At 39.0% G+C, this 21943-nt stretch overlaps 1 protein-coding gene across 5 annotated transcripts in view; it reads right to left on the reverse strand.

Moving 5' to 3' along the window:
- The window catches only part of TBCEL (tubulin folding cofactor E like), a 64530-nt gene extending 45997 nt beyond the window's left edge, over window positions 1-18533 (reverse strand). Inside the window, exons 1-2 of one of the 5 annotated variants that reach the window (XM_065944403.1) lie at window positions 18396-18477; window positions 16805-16858 (exon numbers count right to left, since the gene is read on the reverse strand). The gene's annotated coding sequence lies outside the window, so the exon portion shown is untranslated. Of the gene's footprint in view, window positions 1-3472; window positions 3492-16804; window positions 16859-17985; window positions 18098-18395 lie in introns of those variants that run through there. The other 4 variants (XM_065944405.1, XM_065944401.1, XM_065944402.1 and 1 more) reach the window with 4 other exon arrangements.
- Between the last annotated feature and the right edge of the window lie 3410 nt (window positions 18534-21943).

Below are 21943 nucleotides of genomic sequence, written 5' to 3' on the forward strand. Positions count from 1 at the left end.
CCTAGTTCTACCACTTAATACTTTTGCGCCATTGGGCAAGACATTGTATTTCTCTGGGGCTTAAATGTACTTTCTGTAAAAGACAATATATCTATACTACTTGGAGTTCAGGGTTACCATAGAGCTCTGAAATGTAAAATGTGCTATTTAGATTATAGGGCTCTTGTAAATCTCTAAAATACAGAACTGTTACTGTAAAAGGAATTTGTAATATGGTAAAAAGCACATAAACATAGAAAACTTCGACTCTGTCAATTGCTAGCTGGGTAAAATATAAACTAGTTATCTAATCTCTTTCTACTTCAAATTTTCACACTATGGATGAGCTAAAATTTTCCTCTTGTATTTGCAGTAGGAATGTAAAAATGACATGAATATAAAAGTGGTCTTTAAACCTGACCCATTTTCTAGATTACTACCAGGACCACGTCTTCCAAACTTTAGGAAATCAATTTACAAACACCTAGAGCACAGAGTACACACTCATTGACCACATGTCCACAAGTTTTATCTGTACGATCTATCAAAGTTTAGACAGTGGAAATGCATTTCATAACAAGTATACTACAAGTAACTTGAAAACATAGGGCTGCCCTCTGTCACAGTTATCATTTGGGAACTTAAGAACAGGGTCTGTTTTAGTACAAGAGAGCTTGTTCTTTCTATCCACACCGAGTGTTAAGTATATCCTGTTGTCCTCTGTCCAAGCACTGTGTCAAAACCGAACTCTGCATTTTCAGACGACTCCAGAAACCTCCAGGTGTAAAGGTTCTTTCTCAACGTAAACTCATCACTGACAGCAGGCAACACAGAGCAGGTGCTACGCCACTAGTGACAGGCACCACAGTTCTGATCAAAGACCTGTCTCAAGCAGAATGCCAAGAGACTTTTCAGAAATGTTTAACAGAAAGTCAAAGAAGTTACATTGCTATCTTCCATACAACTGGCAGTTCAAAAGAATAAAAACTGTGTGGGAGGGTGCTGAACTGTCAGTGCCAAAATAATAGTCACCGAGATTAAATAGCATCTTTTAACTGGAAGCTTCACATTCACCTAATCCTAAACCTCTTCATTAGAGGACAATAATCTTAATCACAATTTAAATATAGATAAGCTGAGTGTGGAATTAAAGAAACCTTGGCTAAAACTGGAGTCTGGACAGGGCAGTAGGCAGAGCTTTCATCCCTGCCATGCGACATTAATTATTCCAAACAGGAAGAGATGCAGGCCTTCATCTATGACAGGAAGATGCTGCCTACATTACTAGCCATCAGGAAGAAAAAAACACTTTGTCCAGTGACAACCCAGTCAGAGACTGAAAACAGCCCAACCAACCTCCATGCTTTGGACTCCTAGCTTCCTCCAATGGACTCTTTGATTATACAACGCCACCCTTTTCAGCTCCCCTCATTTTCCCTATAAAAGCAAGTTCCCCTTCCTTGGATCTGCCTATGGTCTGCCATAGTTTGCATATCTCACATTGTAAATCCTCTGGCTATTCCCGAATAAACTGGCTTTTGCTGGTTAAGTAACTTGCTATTATACTATTAAAACTGATATGAGGATGGTAAGGTTAGAAACATATACAAGTTAAAGTAAGTGCTGGTAAGCAAGCAACTGTGGGAACTTAAAAGTTATTCCTCATGGCCCCATGCTTTAAGTTTTTCTAAGTAGTCTGCTTTTTTTTTCCTCTCTAAAGACTAAAAAGCAATGTCAGGCACCTTCACCGGTTATTTTCCAGGATACTCTATTGAAACAGCTTTCCATGAATGCAGATAGTGTTCGCATTAATACACAGGTTTTGAATTGGAACACTAAGATTGCAAAATGGATCAGTAACATAAATCTACTCAAAATCTGTTGGGGCACTTGGAGGAAGAACAGTAGGTGGGAAAGGAAAACTGAAAACCAAATAGACTGAAAAATGAGGAAATACAGGATGGAAAAAGACCTCTAACTGGAGCCTTTTAAAGGGATTTTTGGAGGTGGAATGATAATCTATGACTGTGGAAAGAACTGGTGTCAAATTACATCTGATTACCTTCTACAGTTGCAGAGTTCTAATAAATTTATAAAAGAGTTCTGAATTGGTGCTTCAAACCAGGAAACCAGGAATCTGGGGGTGATGTTGCTTGGTTCCTTTACCAAGTCATGGAGTGTACCTGTGAAAATCCTAACCCCTTTGTGCCTCAAATTCTGACTATGCTATATGGTCTTTTTATAAGCCCCTGGTGAAAGTGCAAGGATAAGGAGCTCCGAACACTTTTGCCAAATAGATTAATATCAGAACAGGACACCCAGTTACCTAAGTAACCTCAACTGCTATCAATTTGACTTAAGGTCAGGTCACAATTAGTATGAAACTCAACACAACTGGAAACAGAGAACAGGCCATATCTGACTAAGAGAGGAAGATACACGAGATATAGCGTTATGCTGGTATGCAAGACCAATATTTACTTCACCAAAAATTTTTATGGTAGAATACTACATTTTATATAAACACTATTAATACCAGACTCATCCACAACTTCCAAAACTATCCCAGAGTCCCAAAACAGACATCATTTTAAGTCTTATTAAAAAATAGGTTTATCTGTCTATATATGTATAGACTACCTCCAGAAGGTAGAATATCCAGAAGGATAAAACAGAAATTAGTAAAATTCATGCCTGTGGTTGACTCCAAAGAGAGGAAATGAGGAACAAAGTGAGAAGGAGATTGGTTTTTACTGTGCCCCTGTCTGAACCACCTGAACTCACCAGATGCATACATCACCCTTTCTTTTCCCATATATTATCTTTTCAAAATACAAAACATTTTTAAGTGATAATATCTGGAACTGACCTGATCTGCCAAAGTGTTTTTTAAGCCCTCATTATTGTCTGTGAAAAAAAACGCCAAACTCGACTATGTGGAATATATAATTTTAAAAGAAATAATAATAAATTTTAAAGGAATTGGGAATTGAGGAAGAAAAGAAATAAAATGGTGGCCAAATGGAAATACTTTTGTAAAGGGGCATTGATAAAGAAAAAGAAAGGGCTTCCCTGGTGGCTCAGAGGTAAGGAATCTGCCTGCAATGCAGGAGAAGCAGGTCCAATCCCTGGGTCAAGTAGATCTCCTGAAGGAAATGGCAACCCATTCCAATATTCTTTCCTGTGAAAACCCATAGACAGAGGAGCCTGGAGGGCTACAGTCCATGCAGTTGCAAAAGAGTCGGACACAGACTGAGTGACTCAACAACAAAAAAGAAAGCAGAACAAAACACATCTGAGCCTCAGAACTAAACTACAATCAAAAGGAGAGGCTGGTTTGAGACGAAGCGGGAAGATGACTGTGGCATGTGCAGAGTGGGGGAAGGACACCCGCAGGTCTCAAGCATCATCTCTTTTGCTAACCGAGTAAATATGTTAATAAGTTACCCAAATACTTCATCCAGATTACCCAAATGGTACCCAAACCACTGACCTAGGAACCACAAGAGATCCAGGAGGCAGAGGTTACAAAGCCATGGCCTAAGAGTGCTTCAGAGCTTCAGGTCTCCCAGTTGCCTCCTGCTGTGGAGATGAACTAAAGACTGGGGCTTCCTACAAGATGCAAATTACTGGAATAATAAATAGTGGCGAACTGACTTACAGTTCTCAATAATAAATCGCAATAATTCAAAACATGCATTAATGTAGGATGAAGCTAAACATTCAGGAAGAGTATTCACAGCATAAAAATAATAAAGAAGAGGGAAGCACTCCCAAGTAGCTTAAAATTATTTTCAGCCATTTGACACAGACCCCATGGGTGGAGGAGCCTGGTAGGCTGCAATCCGTGGGGTCGCAGAGTCGGACACGACTGAGTTACTTCACTTTCACTTTTCACTTTCACGCATTGGAGAAGGAAATGGCAACCCACTCCAGTGTTCTTGCCTGGAGAGTCCCAGGGGCGGCAAAGCCTGATGGGCTGCCGTCTATGGGGTCGCACAGAGTCGGACACGACTGAAGCGACTTAGCAGCAGCAGCAACATTTATATACAATTTACAACTAACCAATCTTATCTATCCATCAGAGAAGAGCAGGAGAAAAACACACTTTAGAGTTACCCGCTAATATTTTGCTACCAAATATGTGAAAATAAAATTTAGGTTAAACATTTTGGCCAAAGGCTCCACAATTTCACCTTTGGGTTCTGTTGGTCAGATGACATTTCATTCCTGGCATTTTTCTCTTCTTGGGTACCTACTTCCTTTACAAGACAATCTGAGAATAAGAATTTCTTCACCACTTGTTTAATAAAAATGGAGACAACAAACAAATACATCCAGTTTTCACTATCTCTTTTTTGCACATTATCAAGTGGTCCCAATTAGATTTATTTACTCATTCATTTATTTATGAAATGTGTGCCTCACAAAGTTTACAGTCTCATGTAGTTCTATTCAACAAACATGAACCAGACACCGAATCTGTGCCAAACAAAAAGAAAGTGAGAAAATAAAATATAAACTCTGCCCCTATGGCATCCACAACCTAAAGGGAAATTCAGGGAGATAATACATACCTCAAACAGGGCACCCAAAAATAATGAATTCAAATACAAGAAGTGATGAACATTTGGAAGTATAATCAAGGAAGTAGGAGGTGAATCCTTGGCCATTTTGAAAGATGACAAAGATGAGGCTAATGGCAATGAAGAGCATTCCAGGCAGGAAACAACTGAAGATAAACCTCACAAGACCCATTAAGTGGTTTTGCTACAACATAAAATTTGCATAGGGAGCAGACCAAAAAGTGGATGGTAGTCAGCTCATGCCTGACCTTGCTCAGTTTGACTTTATCCTATAGAGATAAAAGAGAAGTTTTGACAGATTGCTGTAAACATTGCAAGGACGGGGTTACTGATCTTTATGAAGACTATCAAGAGGTCAAAAATGATAATTTTTAAAACCCTAAAAGGACTGGGCAAGTAGGAGTTTGTTCACCTTAGAGGAAGCATCTTCAGTACAAACAAGGGGATAAAAACCATAGTTTAGGGAGTTAAGGAAATAAATAAGTGAAGACAGTTAAGTAGAGACCATGCCTTTGAGATGCTTAGATGAAAACAGAACAGATGGGAGAGTTAATGAAAAACAAAAGGACACTAGCTTTCTTAATTTTTGGAAGTTTTTTTCAAAGCCCATTTAGCTTTTACTTTGGGATTCCTAACCTCATCCCCAGAAAGCTTCCTGTTTTGAAAGATCCCCATTATATCCGAACTCTGTCAGATTCTCAGACATTTTAGGTAGCTGGGACTTTAGCTTGTTGTTTCCTAAGTCTTTCTGATCCTCAGCAAGAGTGTACCCCAATAAAACATAATTACTCTAGGAAAGCATATGCGCATTTTACATATTTTTACCTTCAGGAAAGATTAAAAGAAAAAACAACAAAGGAGTGGATAAAGAAGATGTGATACATATATACAATGGAATACTATTCAGCCAAAACAAACAGAATAATGCCATCTGCAGCAACATGGGTGCAATTAGAGATTATCATACTAAGTGAAGCTGGTCAGAAAGAGAAAGACAAATACCATATGATATCACTTACATGTGAAATCTAAAATATGGCACAAATGAACCTATTTACAAAACAGAAACAGACTCATAGACATAGAGAACTGACTTGTGGTAGCCAAGTGGAGGTGGGATTGACTAGGAGTTTGGGGTTAGTAGATGCAAACTATTACATTTAGAATGGATAAACAACAAGGTTCTACTGTATAGCACAGGGAACTATCTCTAATCTCCTGGGATAAACCATAGTGGAAAAGGGTATTATAAAAGAATATACAGCAGAAATTAGCACAATGTTGTGGATCAACTATACTTCAATTAAAAATTATATTAAAAAATAAAGAGAAAAGAGTCTACTGATAAGCTTTTTCTAAAAAAAAACTGCTTTAAAAATACTAGTGATATACACTCTGAATTTTTAAAAATTACCAATTGAAAATAAGCCAAAAAACTGTTTCGTCATGTGGATGGCGTTTCACTTTTCACCAGCTAAGCATGTAAATAAGTGTTATCAAAAAGCTTTTCTTATTCATATTTACAGCCACAGCCATACCAGGAAGCTTTGGTTGACAGATTAAGAAAGTAGATTAAAAGCCTGAGGATGCACCTTATGGTGTGTATTTTTTTCAGACCATTTTTTCCACACTATGTAGATACATGCTTTTCACACAAAGATTAAATTACTTTTAGATATATAGCTCTGTAACCTGCCTTTTCACTAAATAGCTTATGAAAAACTTTCTATATCCATAAATAAATACCCATATAATCCTTTTTAAGGTCTGTAGAACATTCCATTAACAAGCTTTTGCTGCTGAATTCATGAATGACAGTGATCTCTCCCATAGAAACACATTAAAGATATCGTTCAAGTCAACATACTTAGGCTAGACAGTCTCATTCTGTATGGCACTTCTACTTTCCTTTATCATAAAGTACATATACAGGCAACTCTACCTCAGTTACCTCCTTGAACATTATGTAATATACCTAAGCAGATGCCTTCTTGGGATGAAAAGTAAGGAAAATAAACTAATTCTAATAACCTTTCAGAGCTCTTCTCAAGAATTATGGCTTACCAATTCACCAATTGACTCTGAGCATGCCAAGTGCAAAACTTGAGTGCAGCTGATAAGTCCAATATCACAACACACCATGACCTCACACCCTACTACGAACCACCCTATTTCTCAAAGTCTCCTTCTCAGCTGTATACTAAGCTACACCCAAGTATAATAATGTGGCACATCAACTTTTCTTGGTAGAAGATTTTTTCAAAAAATCCAACACTGCCGAATGAAATGTGAATTCAGACTCCTGGTCAGTCTCTGAATTGGACTATTAGTAGGGCACTGCTACCCTTTTCACTTATCACAGCATGGTTCATTCTCCTTAGGTATAAAAATATCTAACCCAAATTCTTTATGTAATTATATTAGTGGCACCAGAGACATCTAAAACTGTGACTCTATGTTATCATCGAGTACAGCCTCAAATTTGTCTGTATTTTTTTTTACTAAAGAACCATACTGCACACAAGGCACATTTGATATTGGACAAAAGACAAAGTTTTCTCATCTACAGCTGCATATTAGTAACCAGGATTGACTCTCATGCTGGTAGCCTGTTCTGTGCAGCACTCGAAATTTCTGATCCAAGAACTTTATTATTTTGATGAGAAAGTACTTGAAAGGAAAAAAGATTAAGGAAATACTGTTACTTAGATATAAGCATCTCTTTGTATGAATCTATTTCGAAGAACTTTCTCAATTCCCACAGCTTCTGTGAGAAATGTTGGCTTACACCAATTATCCACTTCCCTACTAAATTAGGCCATTTAGAATACAGAAAAGCACTTTACATCAACTTTCAGCAATCACAAGAACAACAAAAAGTTTAACATCCACCTCACCCCTTACTTCAATCAATTTCAAGGATTCCACCCTTATTCCCCACTTTCCAACTCCTTTACAAACAAATCTCCAACAACCCCGACCTTTCCACATGGACCAGAAAAAAATCTTACGGCTTTTATGTTGCACTTACTCAAAATTCACGAGTAGAAAAATTTACTCTTGAATCGATGCTCCCCAAAAGCTGAGTGTCCCAACACTGAGATTAACAATCATTTTAAAGCCTAGTAATTTTCCACAGGCACCTTCTCAAACAGACTGACTGAAACTTATCTTTATTTACACAGGACATGAAACTGAGGTGAACTGCTCAGGTTTCTGTGGCCCAACCAGGATGCTAAGTCATACTTTCTGTATTCCTAATCTGTTGAGCCATGCTGTCTTCACTAAAAAAAAAAAAAAAAAAAATGCATGTCAATAGTATATGCATCATGCACAAATCATAGAAATCCAACTTATTAAAATATATGAAAATCATCACACCCAAAATACCTCTTGTAACTACATCAAAGTAACTGAACCACAAACTAAGCAGTTGTGCTGATTGGTCTAGTCACCAAAGGGGAGAAAATATTCTTAACTTTCCCTTCCTCCCAAAAAGCACTAAATATTCATTTGTTGAATGTACCAGTTTTCATTACAAGAAAATTATATATGCATACTCTTTTAGCTGTGAATACACAAGCTTAAGGTCACTACTCAGCTTTTTACAGAACAGATTACCCCATCATCTCTACTTGTGTGTACCTACCTATCAAGTTAAAGCAAGGTCTCGTTAGGAATGGACGACTAGCTCATCACTCTGCAGGCTTCTAGAGTTTACAAAGCATTCTTGTGAACAACAGCCACACAGAGAAGTTGCAAAAGTTTACAGCTTATTTTTAAAAATTCGCTATCCCTTGCCATGCCTTGTGCTATAGCAATGTTATTGCCCTGTGGTGGTGTTGCCTGGTGGTAATGAGGGCGACCAAACTGCCTGGATGAAATCATGACTTATTCCACCACTCTGTATGTCAGCAAGTTACTACGGCTTCTATTAATAAGTCTCCTCATTCATAAAAGGGGTAAAAGATAGCCCCTAACTCCTAGTTCACAGGCTTGCTGAATGAATGGAGGTAATATGGGTAAAACATGTTTAGCACATTGCCTTGCACAGGAAGAGCACTGAATACTGGTTTACTATTACTCCTCCTGCTACTCCAATTATTACTCTCATTACCATTCATGGAAACATTAATGTAGGGTTGGTGGACTTATTTACAATTATTGTTAAATAGTTCTGATCTAATATTTTTTAGTCCTAGGTCAATGCTGCTGCTGCTGCTAAGTTGCTTCAGTCGTGTCGGACTCTGTGGGACCCCACAGAAGGCAGCCCACCAGGCTCCGCTGTCCCTGGGATTTTCCAGGCAAGAGTACTGGAGTGGGGTGCCATTGCCTTCTCAATGCTAATTAATGCCAATTAATGAAATGTCTGACATTTATAATGTCATTCCTCCATAACTAGGTCTTCCCTTCTCCACCTGTCTTAAGTTTTACTCATTCTTCAAAGACCTACTCAAGAATACTTGGAGATGAAGACTTTTTAGATACCTCCCGACATAATGATGCTTCTTTTGAGCTAAGCTCAGCCTATCCATTACCTAAAATATTCAGTGGGTAATTAATCACACATTGGCATGGATTCTTTTTGCTTTTCTCCCATTATTAACTAATGCATAGTGTTGTGATTTTCATGTGTTTATGTTTTAAATCCTAAGTCAGTATAGTTCTTGAGGTTAAGAATCATATCACAATGCTTCTTTCTATCATGGACTGGAATTTTGTGCATAATTCACACTCAATAAATATGGTAATAGACGAGCTTTTTAATCACTTCTGATTTTTCATATCAAATATATATTTTTTAAATATGAAAGGCAGGAATATAACAAACAGATTAGTTATGAAAATGCTTCTTAGCTACCACTGAAATACTAATTATGTCTACCTCTCCATGGGGATTCCAAAAATAAGACAACACATGATAGAGCAATCAATCAGTAGCAGAATAAAAAATTCTTGCTTCCAAGCACAAGTTGAATTCTTCCACAAAAACTATGGTCACAGTAGATTTAAAATTGAATATACAATTTTGGTATCCATACTATACCGTACATCTCATACATAAGATTTAATAATTTATGCCATTCTTCAGATCAACAGGCACAGCATAGTAACTAAAAATGAATATATGTGCATTGCTGGTGAAAATGTAAAATGGTGTACTTGCTACAGAAAACAGTATGGCAGTTTCCCCAAAAATTAGACATGGAATTACATATGATCCAACAATCCCATTTCTGGGTATATACCAAAAGAATTGAAAGCAGGGACTTGAACAGGTATTTGTACACCAATATTCATAGCAGCATTATTCACAATAGCCAAGGATGGAAATTACCTAAACATTCTTGGGCAGATAAACGGATAAGGAAAACGTAGAATGTATACACAGTGGAGAATTATTCAGCTTTGAAAAGGAAGGCAATTCTGACACATACTTCAATATGAACGAACCTTGAAGACATAAACCTAAGTGAAATAAACTAAACACAGAAGAGCTACTACTATATAATTCCACTTATACAAAGTGTCTAGAGTAGTCACATTCACAGAGATAGAAGTGTAATAGAATGATGGTGGCCAGGGGCTGAGGAGAGTGGGTAATGGGGAGTTTCAGTCTGGAGACATGAAAAAGCTCTGGAGAGGGATGGTGGGGATGGTTGTACAACAATGTGAATGTACTTACTGCCACTGATACATACACTTAAAATTGGTTAAAATGGTACATGTTATATATATTTTACCACAATAAAATTTCAAAAATCAAGGAATAAATAAAATATACTTTAAAAAAAAATGAATACAGGTCAAGTCTAAAGTGTCTGGTTCTTACTCTCTCAGCATACTTACCAAATTGATGCCAACAATTCACTTAAGGATCTTCAATAGTGAGTGAGGGATAAATTAGCCAAGTCTCAATAAACGCATTTCTAACAGATATGATTTATAATGTACACAATCGTATCTTTTTTTTTTTGGACTCCTTTACTGATGTTCACATGGGAAAATGTCACTAATGGATGAGGGATTAATAGAGATAACATTTAAATTACAATCTCCAAAGGGACTTGCCTTTATAAAATGTATGCCTTAAGTTACTAATAGTACCTATGAGGAAATATCATCCTCATGTAAGACACAATATGGTTTAATAATCTAGACTTGTTTCCAACATTTTAAAGGTCACAATTCTTTCCTAAAATTCTCTATTCATTTACCTATGAATTAAATAACAATGTAATAATAATAAAAAATATTCTCAAAAATGAACTATCTTCATTGAGATAATGCTGTGTCCAAGTCTTTGTGACCCCATGGACTGTAGCCCGCCAGGTTCCTCTGTTCATGGGGATTCTCCAGGCAAGAATATTGGAGTGGGCTGCCATGCCCTCCTCCAGCAGATCTTCCCAACCCAGGGATCGAACCCAGGTCTCCCGCATTGCACTCTTTACCGTCTGAGCCACCAGGGAAGCCCATTGAGCTAATGGCATCTGTCAACTACAACTCAGTATATGAGAGAATCATTGCATTATATCATTCTTTTAAAATAAATTATAATAAATATATGTGTAAGCATAAGAGGAAAGGGAAAGTGCTAAAGTTGCTGAAAAACTGTCTCCCCAGATTTCATAATACACTAGAGCCTTATTATTAGCAAATTCTTTATTTGCAAATTCACCAACTCAGATTAATTTGTAACTCCAAAATCAATACTTGTAGCATTTTCATGGTCATTTGCAGATACTCTCAGAGCAAGAAAAAATGAGTCACCTGACAGTATGTTTCTAGCTGAGATAGAAAAAAGGCGTCCCTCTGCCTTCTTGTTTCAGCTCTCATACTATAAACAAGCATCCCTTCTCAGGAACTATTTAGTGCCAGGTTTTTTAATTTTTGTGCTTTTCTGTTGATTTTACTATAGGAAAAGGCCCTTCAGCACATTGCTGTGTGCCTAAACACAAGAATATTTTGATGTACCTTATGGAAAAAACAGGTGTTAGGTAAGATTTATTCAGGCATGAACTACAGAACTGATCACTATGAATCCAAGTTAATGAATCGACAGTATATACTGAATACAGTGTCTTTAAACAGAAACACATGTTAAACAAGGTTAGGTATTAATCACTTAATGAAAATGTGAGTAAAGACTGGCAGTACCCTAACCCTACATTTCCCCTGGGAACAATGGTTACAAATTTACTAATTTGGTATTTATGGCAACTTTACATAAGTACCATGAATAACAAGAATCAACTGTACTTTGTAAAGAAAACTCTGGAGAGAAAAAAAATGGATCAATGGACTTGAATGGATAGTCCAGAAACAGGTCTATGTAAACCTGGCTGCAGGCAGCATAGAGATTAGCAGGAAAAAGTTAAACTACACAAGAACTGCCCCAGGACAAGTGACTACATATCTGGGAAAATGAAAGGGGAATTCCTCATCTCACAACACAGAAAGGTTCAATCCAGCTAGAATGTTGAAAGCAAACTTTACCCCAATAAGAAAAAAATAGGTATTTTTTTTAAATAGGAAAATAGCTCTAAGATCCTGATTTTGGGAACTATTTCATAAGCAAAACACAAAAAGAACCCATAAAGGAAAAATAAAACTAAAAACTTTTGATCATCAAAAGATATCAAACACAGAAAAAGATTAGCTAGAAACTGGAAAAAGATATTTGCAACACATGTAATTAATACAGAGAACTAAAACCAGTAAGAAAAAGGCAAATGATGCAATAGAAAAACAGACAAAAGACATGAACAAGTATTTAACAGAAGATAAAATTCAAAATACTACTAAATATATGTAAAAGATGTTCAATAATATTCAAAGACAGAAATTAAAATCTCAATGAACTATCATTTTACAAAAACTAGCAAAACTTAAAAACTCTAACAATACCAAGTGTTGGAGAAAATGTGGAAGAACAGGAACTCTTCCACTGCTAGTAGGAATATAAATACCTTGGGAAACCATTTATCATCATCTAATGAAGCTGAATATGCACATTTCCTATGACACAGCAATTCTCAGTGTAACTTTACAGGAACTTGTAATGTGTACCAAAAGAAAAGTACAAGTGTCCACAACAACAGTACTGTTCGAAATTACAAAAACCCTGGTGAAAAAAATGCCCTTACATCCAAGAATAGGCAGCTGGATAAACTCCATTACATTCATAAATGTTTACACAGCCATGGAATTAATAATTGGTCATTCATTATGATTGCTTCCTTAGCAACACAAATGACTTATAAAAACACTGTTAAATGGATAAAATAACCGATCACAAGAATATATACAGAATAATTCCACTTAAAATTCAAAACATAGAAAATTAATCATTGCACTGTTCAGGGTTACATGCACAAGTGGTAACTGTAAAGAAAAGTTAGAGAATAAACAAAAAATTCAGAATTATGGTATCCTTGGACAGTGGGGGTGAATAACGAAGGAGAGGCACATAGGAAACAAAATCAGAATTCTTCATTTCCTCAAATCTGCTCCTCCTCCACTAGTGCCCACCAGCAAAGTTATATTTTTTTCTTCCTCTCACACCCCCTGTAATTAATCAACCTCTGTGTGTTAGTCACTCAGTCATGTCTGACTCTTTGTGACCCCATGGACTGTAGCCCACCAGGCTCCTCTGTCCATGGGATCCTCCAGGCAAGAATACTGGAGTGGGTTGCCATTTCCTCCTCCAGGTGATTTTCCCTCTCCAGGGATCAAACCCGGGTCTTCTGCACTGAGGGCAGAATTCTTTACCTTCTGAGCCACTAACACGCCAATTCTGCCCAATTCTTTCCATTTCCTCTACCTTACTCTGGGTTAAGCCTTCATTAATCTCTTGCTAGGACTGTGGCAATAGCTTTCTCTTAAGCCTCTCATGACTGTATAATTTATTCTCCAAGATCATCCAAGTGATCTTTTCAAAATGTTAAGTCATGCCCTTTAAACTCTCCAAAGGCTTCTCTTCACAATCGGAATAAAATTCAGTCTTTACCACAGCCTTCAGGGCTTCATTTTACCTGTTCTGTGCTTACCTCCTCCCACCCTTTTCCTAGCCCACTAGGTTTCAGCTGGCTCGGCTTTCTACTTCTCAAACTTGCCAAGTTGATTCCCCCTCTTAAGGCTTTTACAGGAATGCCCTTTTCCTGGCTCTTGGCTTAGCTGGCTTCATCTCAGCATTTAAATCTCAAATAAATTTAAGCACAAATGCTACCTTCTTAACCAAGCTGCCTCTGACCACCTCATTAAATATGGCAACACTGCCACCAGCAAGCACTTATCACTTCACTCTGTTTCCTTCTTTACAACACTTATCACTATCTGTTAATTTAGCAGTAAATTCCACCAGAACCCAAGTCCCACAAAAGCAGGGATCTGTTAGTTCAGTTCAGTGTACTACAAAGCAGTGTCAGGCAAGTGGCAACAAATATTTGTTGGATGAATAAAACAGTGAATTTTACTTTGAATAAACATGAAGTAGTACTTTCTGACAGTGGTATAAAAATCAAGAACACCAATGAGAAGTATTACAGATGGAAAGGAATTTTGAAAACTATGTGTCTATGAAAGTGTGTCCCTCAATCATGTACGATTCTTTGTGATCCCAAGGACTATGTAGCCAACCAAATGTGTGTGTGTGTGTGTGTGTGTACACACAGAAGTTTGCACTCTCCTTCAGGGAGACTAAGTGGGAGAAAAAATCTAACATGCTAATTTGGCATCAATCATTCTAAAGAAGGAAAAAACACATTTTTATGACTTTATACGCCATACAGATCCATCAACTGTCAGTCTACAATGGAAAATGAATCTTAAGTTGGAATTGTTAGAAACATGAGTAATTTGTGTATTCACAATGACTGACATGAAGTCTATTCTCATTTCATTACTTTGATGATCCCTGTTATGATCAACATGACAACAGCACATAACACCTATGAGTTCACTATATGCTTGGTACTGTTGTTTTATACATGCTATTATTCAGTCCTCACAACACCTTTATCAGAGGCACTGTTACTAACCCTATTTTACACGTCAGAAAACTGAAGCAAAGAGAGGCTAGTCAGACAGCTAACGAGTGAAAGACTCAAATCTAGGCTGCCCGACTGCAAAGCCCTAAAATTAAACCATCTGCTGAACTGATATTGCTCAATTTACTTAAATTATTTGCTAAAAAACTGTATGTGTATCTACTGTAATTTTATGCATCATGCTAGGTCAGCAATTCTTAAACATTACTGTACATTAGAATCACTTGGGCAGATTCCTAGATTCTGATTCAGTAAGTCTAGGGTGGAATTTCCAGAGATCTGCAATTTTAACTGTCTTGGTCCATAAACTATACTCAACTCTGTGCAGGGTGTTCTACAGGTTTGAGGATGTATGAGCCTCCTGTCTCAATCAGCTTACAATCTAAAAGGGACAGAAATCAGACACACAACTGGTAAATATACAGTGATACAGAAGAAGTAGTATCAACAAAACAGCAAGAAAGACTTCAAGGAAGAGGGATCAGCTGTAATGAAAATGAGCAGGATTTCAATGAAGTCCTGCAGACTTTCAGGAATAATGCTACATGCAAAGGAAAGATCGAAAAGCAGACAGCTTGGAAGGAACAGAGGGTCTGCATTTAGGGATGGAAAAATAATGTCAGTGAAAAGCAGAGGCTGTAGAATGCTCTCTATGTCAACCTAAACACTATGGGTTTTATTCAGTGCTGGCTCTGGGAAATTGCTAATGGTTTTTGAGGAAGGAAATGATAAATCACAGCAATATTCTTTGGAAGAGTACTCTGATGAAGTTATGCAAAATCAAGTATATCAAGAACAACAATAGGAATAGTTAGGCTAGGAGTGTTCCAATCTCAAAAAAATAAAAGCTAGAACATGGTACTGGAAAAGATGAAAAAGGGAAGAATAGTACCTCTTCACAATGAATTGCATGTGGGGCAAAGGCAATAATCACAGCTATTAACAAATGATTTCTTCACCCCTTAAGTATTCTGACCAGTTTCATGTTACTTTTTAAAACATTTTCTTACACAACCAACTAAGCTCCAAAATACAAGAGTTCACTTATTAAAAACACAGCCCATGACTAAGAAGTCAGCAAACAGGCCTGCAAAATACATGTCACATAGTTCATACACTAAAAAAAAAAAGTAGACATATATATATTATACTTAATATATAATATATATAAATGAAAGAACATTATTAAGAGCCATATAATCTCATTTTACTCAAAGTTCTAACAAAGGTAAGCATCTAATTTCCAAACCCACAGCAGTTCAGAAACAATCATTAGAAGTGTAAAAGAGCCTGCTACAGACAGGTGGAAGAAGCTGAAGAACAGAAATGAAAACTATAAAAAAAAAGCACACAGAATCACTCAGGGTAAATTCTCCACAACTGTTTATTGACAGATACACATGATTCCCAGAAAAAATGGAATTAATGAGAATCTTCCTTAATGTCCCAAACATCTACCACACAAAGAAAACCTTTAAACATTTTAAAACAAATTTTTACCTGAGTAAAAGGTAACTTTTAAAGGATGGCTGATACATGCAGGCAGAGTAACCAATAGATAGTCAAAAAACAAAGGTAAGAAAGATGTATTTTATAATACACTAAGTTTGAAGATAATAAGAATGCTTTCATAAAGCATCTACTCAAGAATGTGGCCCCACTGGTAAACTTCAGGCAATATTTTCCTGATGGCTGTGCTTCTGAATTCCAGGTTTCAAATAATATGAAGGCATCTTCAACAAAAATTAAAATTACTGAACTGGTCTTAAATATAAATATGTACCTACTGAAATCAGGCAGCATCATTTGACACTCAATGTCCTGTAACAACAGGCCATGTGACACTTTTAAAAGGACATTGAACATGGCAACACATGAAGGCTTCTCACTTTGGTCACCAATACTCATTAACATTTATTATACTACTACTCACACAAGGACCTTATCTGTTTCAAAAACAGATGAAAATGTCATTTTCATGGGGAGAATTAAGATGTTAATTGACTGAAAGATATCTTTAAGTTTATGATTAAGTTACTAAAGCCAAGAACCTACACCTTAAATCATGCAGAAAAAGCATACCATGACATTAATTATTGGAGTAGGAAGAGTATGGGTTTCAGCTTGAGATTTTTTACACTGCAGAAAGGCAAATTCGTGTATAACATTGTAACATTAAAATAAAATTACCTTAAAGATGTTGTAGGGATGAATCAACTCTATGGAACTAGGCCTCTCATATTTCTCAGATCCAGCAAAGAACAGAGAAAATTAAAAGCACATACTTATTTCAAAATTTCATCAACTGATCAGGCAAATTAAGAGATCAAAGATTATGGTATAATTTGCTACACCTTCTAAATATGTAAACAAAAGAAGTAGTCAATTGCACCAGGGGGTTCCACTCTCCCTCCCTACCCATCTCCTTATCATTATCCTTGTTCTCTAGAAACATACAGGAAGACACTAATTGAAGCCAAAAAAAAATGTGCCCTGGAGACAGTTTGTCAAACTGCAAGTTATGACCCGTGTATCAATTTAGTGCATTTAGTTAGTATTTCTTAAAGAAAAAGAATGAAATATAATAGCAATTATCAGTACGCATCATTAGTAATAAGAGTGAGTACTGCTTTGTGAAACTTCTTGTTCCTATGTGCGTATGTATGTACTAGACGATAATGAAAAACGTTCTTCTTAATATGGAGCATGATTTTTTCAAAAGTTTGAAAGCTCCTAACCTAGAGATTTAGGTCAAATGTCTCTGGACCCAAAGACATTCATCAGCCCTCAGCACCTACACAATCTCTTAGCTCAAGACGGGCTCGTGGAAACCAATTTAAGAGCTCCGGGCAGCCCCAAAAGAATGAGGACACGCCTTAACTAAGCCCGAATTTGGACCTGAAAGAACCAACTTCCCCAAACACCAGCCCGAGGCGGTGCCTACAAGCTTCTGGTAACTTAGCAACCTTCAGAGAGCTCCTCCTCCCTCCCTGACTAGAAACAGTTTACTCTTCCAACCAACTTTCTGGAATTACAACTTCTAGAATCACTGTGCCCCAAGACAGTATCACCTCTCCTTCTCGCTTCACCAATTCCCAGTATGTCTTCCTAGAAGAGGATCTCGAACTCAGCAGAGAATGAAGCTCCTCACAGACCCTGACCCTTCTCCTCTCCCAGATCTCCGGACAGGGTACCCTTCTCCCAGGTCCCATCTTACTCCAACCGCCTCATTGTCAGTTAGTTGTTCTGGGGGCAAAACGATTCTCTCAAAAGCCCTTTTTAAACTGCCGCTTGCTTCTACGGGCCCCGAAAGTAGCAGGCCTGGTGTCCCAGGAGCTCCTAACCCAACCGAACCTCCCCGGGACACGTACTTTTTTTTTTTTTTTCTTTTTGGATTCAGTAGTTCAGAGGCAAGTTTCCTATTTCCCCAGCAGCCCCAGACATCTCCAATCTCCATCTCCTACCAGCCATGGGGCAGCTCCTCGTCCCCCAGGCCCCGGGACACAGCGGGAAGCCCTGATTCTCCCAGGAACTCGGACAGCTCCCTCAGACGGCCCCCTCCAACTCAGGCCCCTCTCCCAGCCCAGGCCCTCCTCGCGCCGCCGCAGCGCAGGCCCGGCCCCATCCTCCCTCCGGCCCCGGCAGGTGTCCCATCCTCCCCTTCGCCCAGGCAGGCCTCCTACTTCTTCCTACTATTTCCTCGCACCGCACCCTGGCTCCAGAGGGGAGCCCCTCCGGCCTCGACAACCCGGCGGAGCCGGCAGGCCCGGGCTCCACTCACCCCTCAGCCCGGGAGGCGGGGGAGCTGCTGCGGCGGCTCCTCAGCCTGCGCCTCTCCTCCCCCCTCCCGGCCGCCGCCGTGGCCGCCGCTCAGCCTCGGGCCTGCTCCCGGCCGGCCCCGGACCGGCTCCGCTTCACCTCGTCCCCCACTCAGGCCGCCGGAGCCCTGTGTCCTGCATTGACCCGGAAGCAGCTTTCCCGGCCCAACAACAACACGTGACCCCGCCGCACGTGTCACGTCCGCTGCGTGAATGGGAGGGGGCGCCGGAGGAGCAGGTCCTCCCGGACCAAGCTGAGGTTGCTGTGGCCACGGGGATGTCGCGGTCGGCCGGGTAGTCACTAGAAACACACTTCATCATCTGCTTTTTCTCTTACCCGTCATGGGGGGACACCCTGGGTACAAAGGAGGAGTACAAATTGTCGCATCAGAGTGGAATAGGGGCAAGTCAGAGCCTAGCCCGGGAACCTGAGAGGCTGCTCTCTTACAGAAAGGGGCATCAAGCCGAAAGTTTCCAGACTCAGCTAGAATTTTGTCCTGATTCTGTCACTAGTTTACGGGTGACCCTGATCGGCTCCCCTCCGTTCTATGTATTCAGCGTCCCTACTCGCGAGCTCTAGGCTGTAATCTAATACTGTCCCAAGATGCTTTTGTGTAAGGATGTGGTAGCACTCTGACCTTTATTTCCTGTCCTTGTCGCAAGGTCTGCGGCATCCTGAGATTTCGGCGCTCCAACACCAATGTAGTGATTGCATCTTTCACTTACTGAGCCCCTTCTAGATACCAGGAACTGTATATAAGCTATTTCCGGTTTTTTTATGACCTTCCCAAAGTAGGTATTTTACAGAATTGAAAACTGAAATTCACAAAGGTTAAGTGATCTACCGGAGACAATTAGTAAAAGTGACCAGACTGAGATCGGAATTCAGGTCAGTCTGGCACCAAAGCCTAGTGCCTGCACTTCACATTATGCTATACTACTGCTCCAGCTCTATACACATTATATCTGACTGTTGGGGTGTGATGGTTTATGTACTTATTTGACCATTTCTTTTGCAAGAATAGGGATGGTGCTGGCTGAAAGCACCATCCCTAAAAGACTGCAGAGAATTCAGTCTTTTAGGGATATTTTAGCTGAAGAGCTAGGAGTTGACAAGATCTTCATGCATAAGGTGTGTGTGTTTTCATGTAGTGTGTGCTAGGGAGCAAGTAAGGGGTTGTGATGTGCATACATGGGTATTTATTGGTTCATAGAGTGGGGAAGACAAAATTCTTTGCAAGGGACTTGGTGGCAATTCCTGGGGACTTACTTTTCTTATTTTGTTTAGTTTTGACTTATCCCATAGGTAAGCCTTAGGGGAATTAAGAGAGGGGCCGGAAAAGAGTTGATTAAAGAAAATGTTCTGAAGATCAAGGAGAGGGTGAGCCAAGAAACTGTGGGGCGGGGCGGGGGGGCAGTTTCCCCCTTCTGCAGAGCACAGAGAGTCTTTCTGGCACCATAGGGTGAATGGCTTTGGAAGTATTAGGACCACTGACATGACCAACATCTAGTAGTTTCAGTGACAAGGGCCATGAGAAGAACTGAGTGAAATATGCACAGAGGAGAAAGAGCAAGGTGGATACTACATGGATGCTTTACTGATAGACATACTTGTGAGCATAGGTACCCTTGGGAACTCTCAGAACAACTTAAGAAGTTAGATGTCCAATTAGCAACTAGGGGAAAAGGCAAGAAATGTGGGGTCATTATTGCTCACAAATACTGCATGCAGTATATATAAATGCATATATGAATACTGTATAAGATTGGGTGTGATTAGTTACAGTCAGCCCTTCGTAACCCAGGGATTCCATATCCACAGATTCAACCAATTGCAGATAGAAAATATTCAGAAAAAAAAAGAAAATTCCAAAAAGTAAAACTTGAGTTTGCTGTGTGTAGACAACTATTTGGGCTTTCCTGGTGGCTCAGATGGTAAAGAATCTACCTACAGTGCGTGAGATCTGGGTTAGACCGCCTTGGAGAAGACAACTATTTACATGATATTTACATGTATATCATATTCAACCATTTACATAGCAGCTACATTGTCCTAGGTGTTGTAAGTAATCTAGAAATGACTTAAAGTATATGGGAGGATATGTATAGGTTATGTGCAGGTACTGCACCATTTTCTGTAAGAGACTTGAGCATCTGTGAATTTTGATATCTAGGAAGAGCCTGGAACAATCCCCCGTGGATACCAAGAGATGACTATATATACTTTGCTTCTTTGAGATGTCCTTGACTCACTTTTCTTTCATTCCCTTCTCTCCCCTTGTAGAGCATACTCCTAAAGACAAGATCAATGTCTCTATCCATCCCTTGTCTGTCTCCACAAGATAGACAAAATTATCTTTCTAAAACTCATGTGTAGGGACTTCCCTGGTAGTCCAGTAGTTAAGAATCAGCTTTCCAATGTGAGTTCAGTCCCTGCTGGGAGAACTAAGATCCCACATGCCTCAGGGCAGCTAAGCCCATACACCACAACTGGAGAGCCCACACAGGACATATATTAATTTTTTAAAAAACCTCATGCGTGATCATGTTGTTCTCTATTCTAATTCTGTCCATGCCCTGTTCAATCTGATAGGTACTAGCCACGTGTGGCTATTTAAATTAATTAAAATCGCATTTCATAAGTCACATGACACTAGCCACATTTCAAAACCTCCGTGGCTGTGTGTGGCTGGGGCTACCATATTGGACAACGCCCACAGAGACCATTTTCATGATCACAGAATGTCTGTTAGTGCTGCTCTACCCCTTTCTCAATCCCTCATGTTTATGTTCTATGAGAATTTGCTCTGCTAAGCCCTTTGCTTCAAACATTCTTCTTCTCCCTCTTTGAGACTGAAAATGATATTTAACTGCTTATTTTCTTGTCTCCTTGACAAGCACTTAAGCCTCCATGAAGGTAGGAGCTAGATCCATTGTGTTCATCCTGGCTTCCCCATTATCTCTAAAGGACTGTTATGTGCAAAGAGATGGCGGACAGGGAAGTTAAATGAGAGGATGTAACAGAAAGATGGTCATTTTATTAGAAATTGTTGGTAATTTGATTGTTTTGACCTACAAGCGACAATTTCATATGGTTCAAGCTAATAATAAGAAAGAACTTTCGAAGAACTGGATTGCTTTAGTCCATTGCATTGAGTTCCCTTTTACTTGGATAGGTTAGGCAAAGGAGAATTCTGCTATAATTCCTGTATCAGGACTTCCCTGGCAGTCCAGTGGTTAAGACTCTGCACCTCCAATCCAAGGGACATGGGTTCAGTCCCTGGTTGGGGAACTAAGATTCCACATGCCATGCAGTGCAGCCCAGAAAAAGTAAAAATAGTAATAATAATAATAATTCCTGGATCAGTTGAACTGGTTAACCAATCAAATTCTAAGGTTCTAAGTCTATGGTCTTCCAACCAGTTCTTTATTTCAAAACTGAATATGCTATAAAAATAATCATAGCTACTTCTTGAGTTTTAATTATGTGCCGAACATGCTCAAGCTATTT

Source organism: Muntiacus reevesi, chromosome 9, assembly GCF_963930625.1.
Source record: "Muntiacus reevesi chromosome 9, mMunRee1.1, whole genome shotgun sequence".
NCBI classification, from domain to species: domain Eukaryota; kingdom Metazoa; phylum Chordata; class Mammalia; order Artiodactyla; family Cervidae; genus Muntiacus; species Muntiacus reevesi.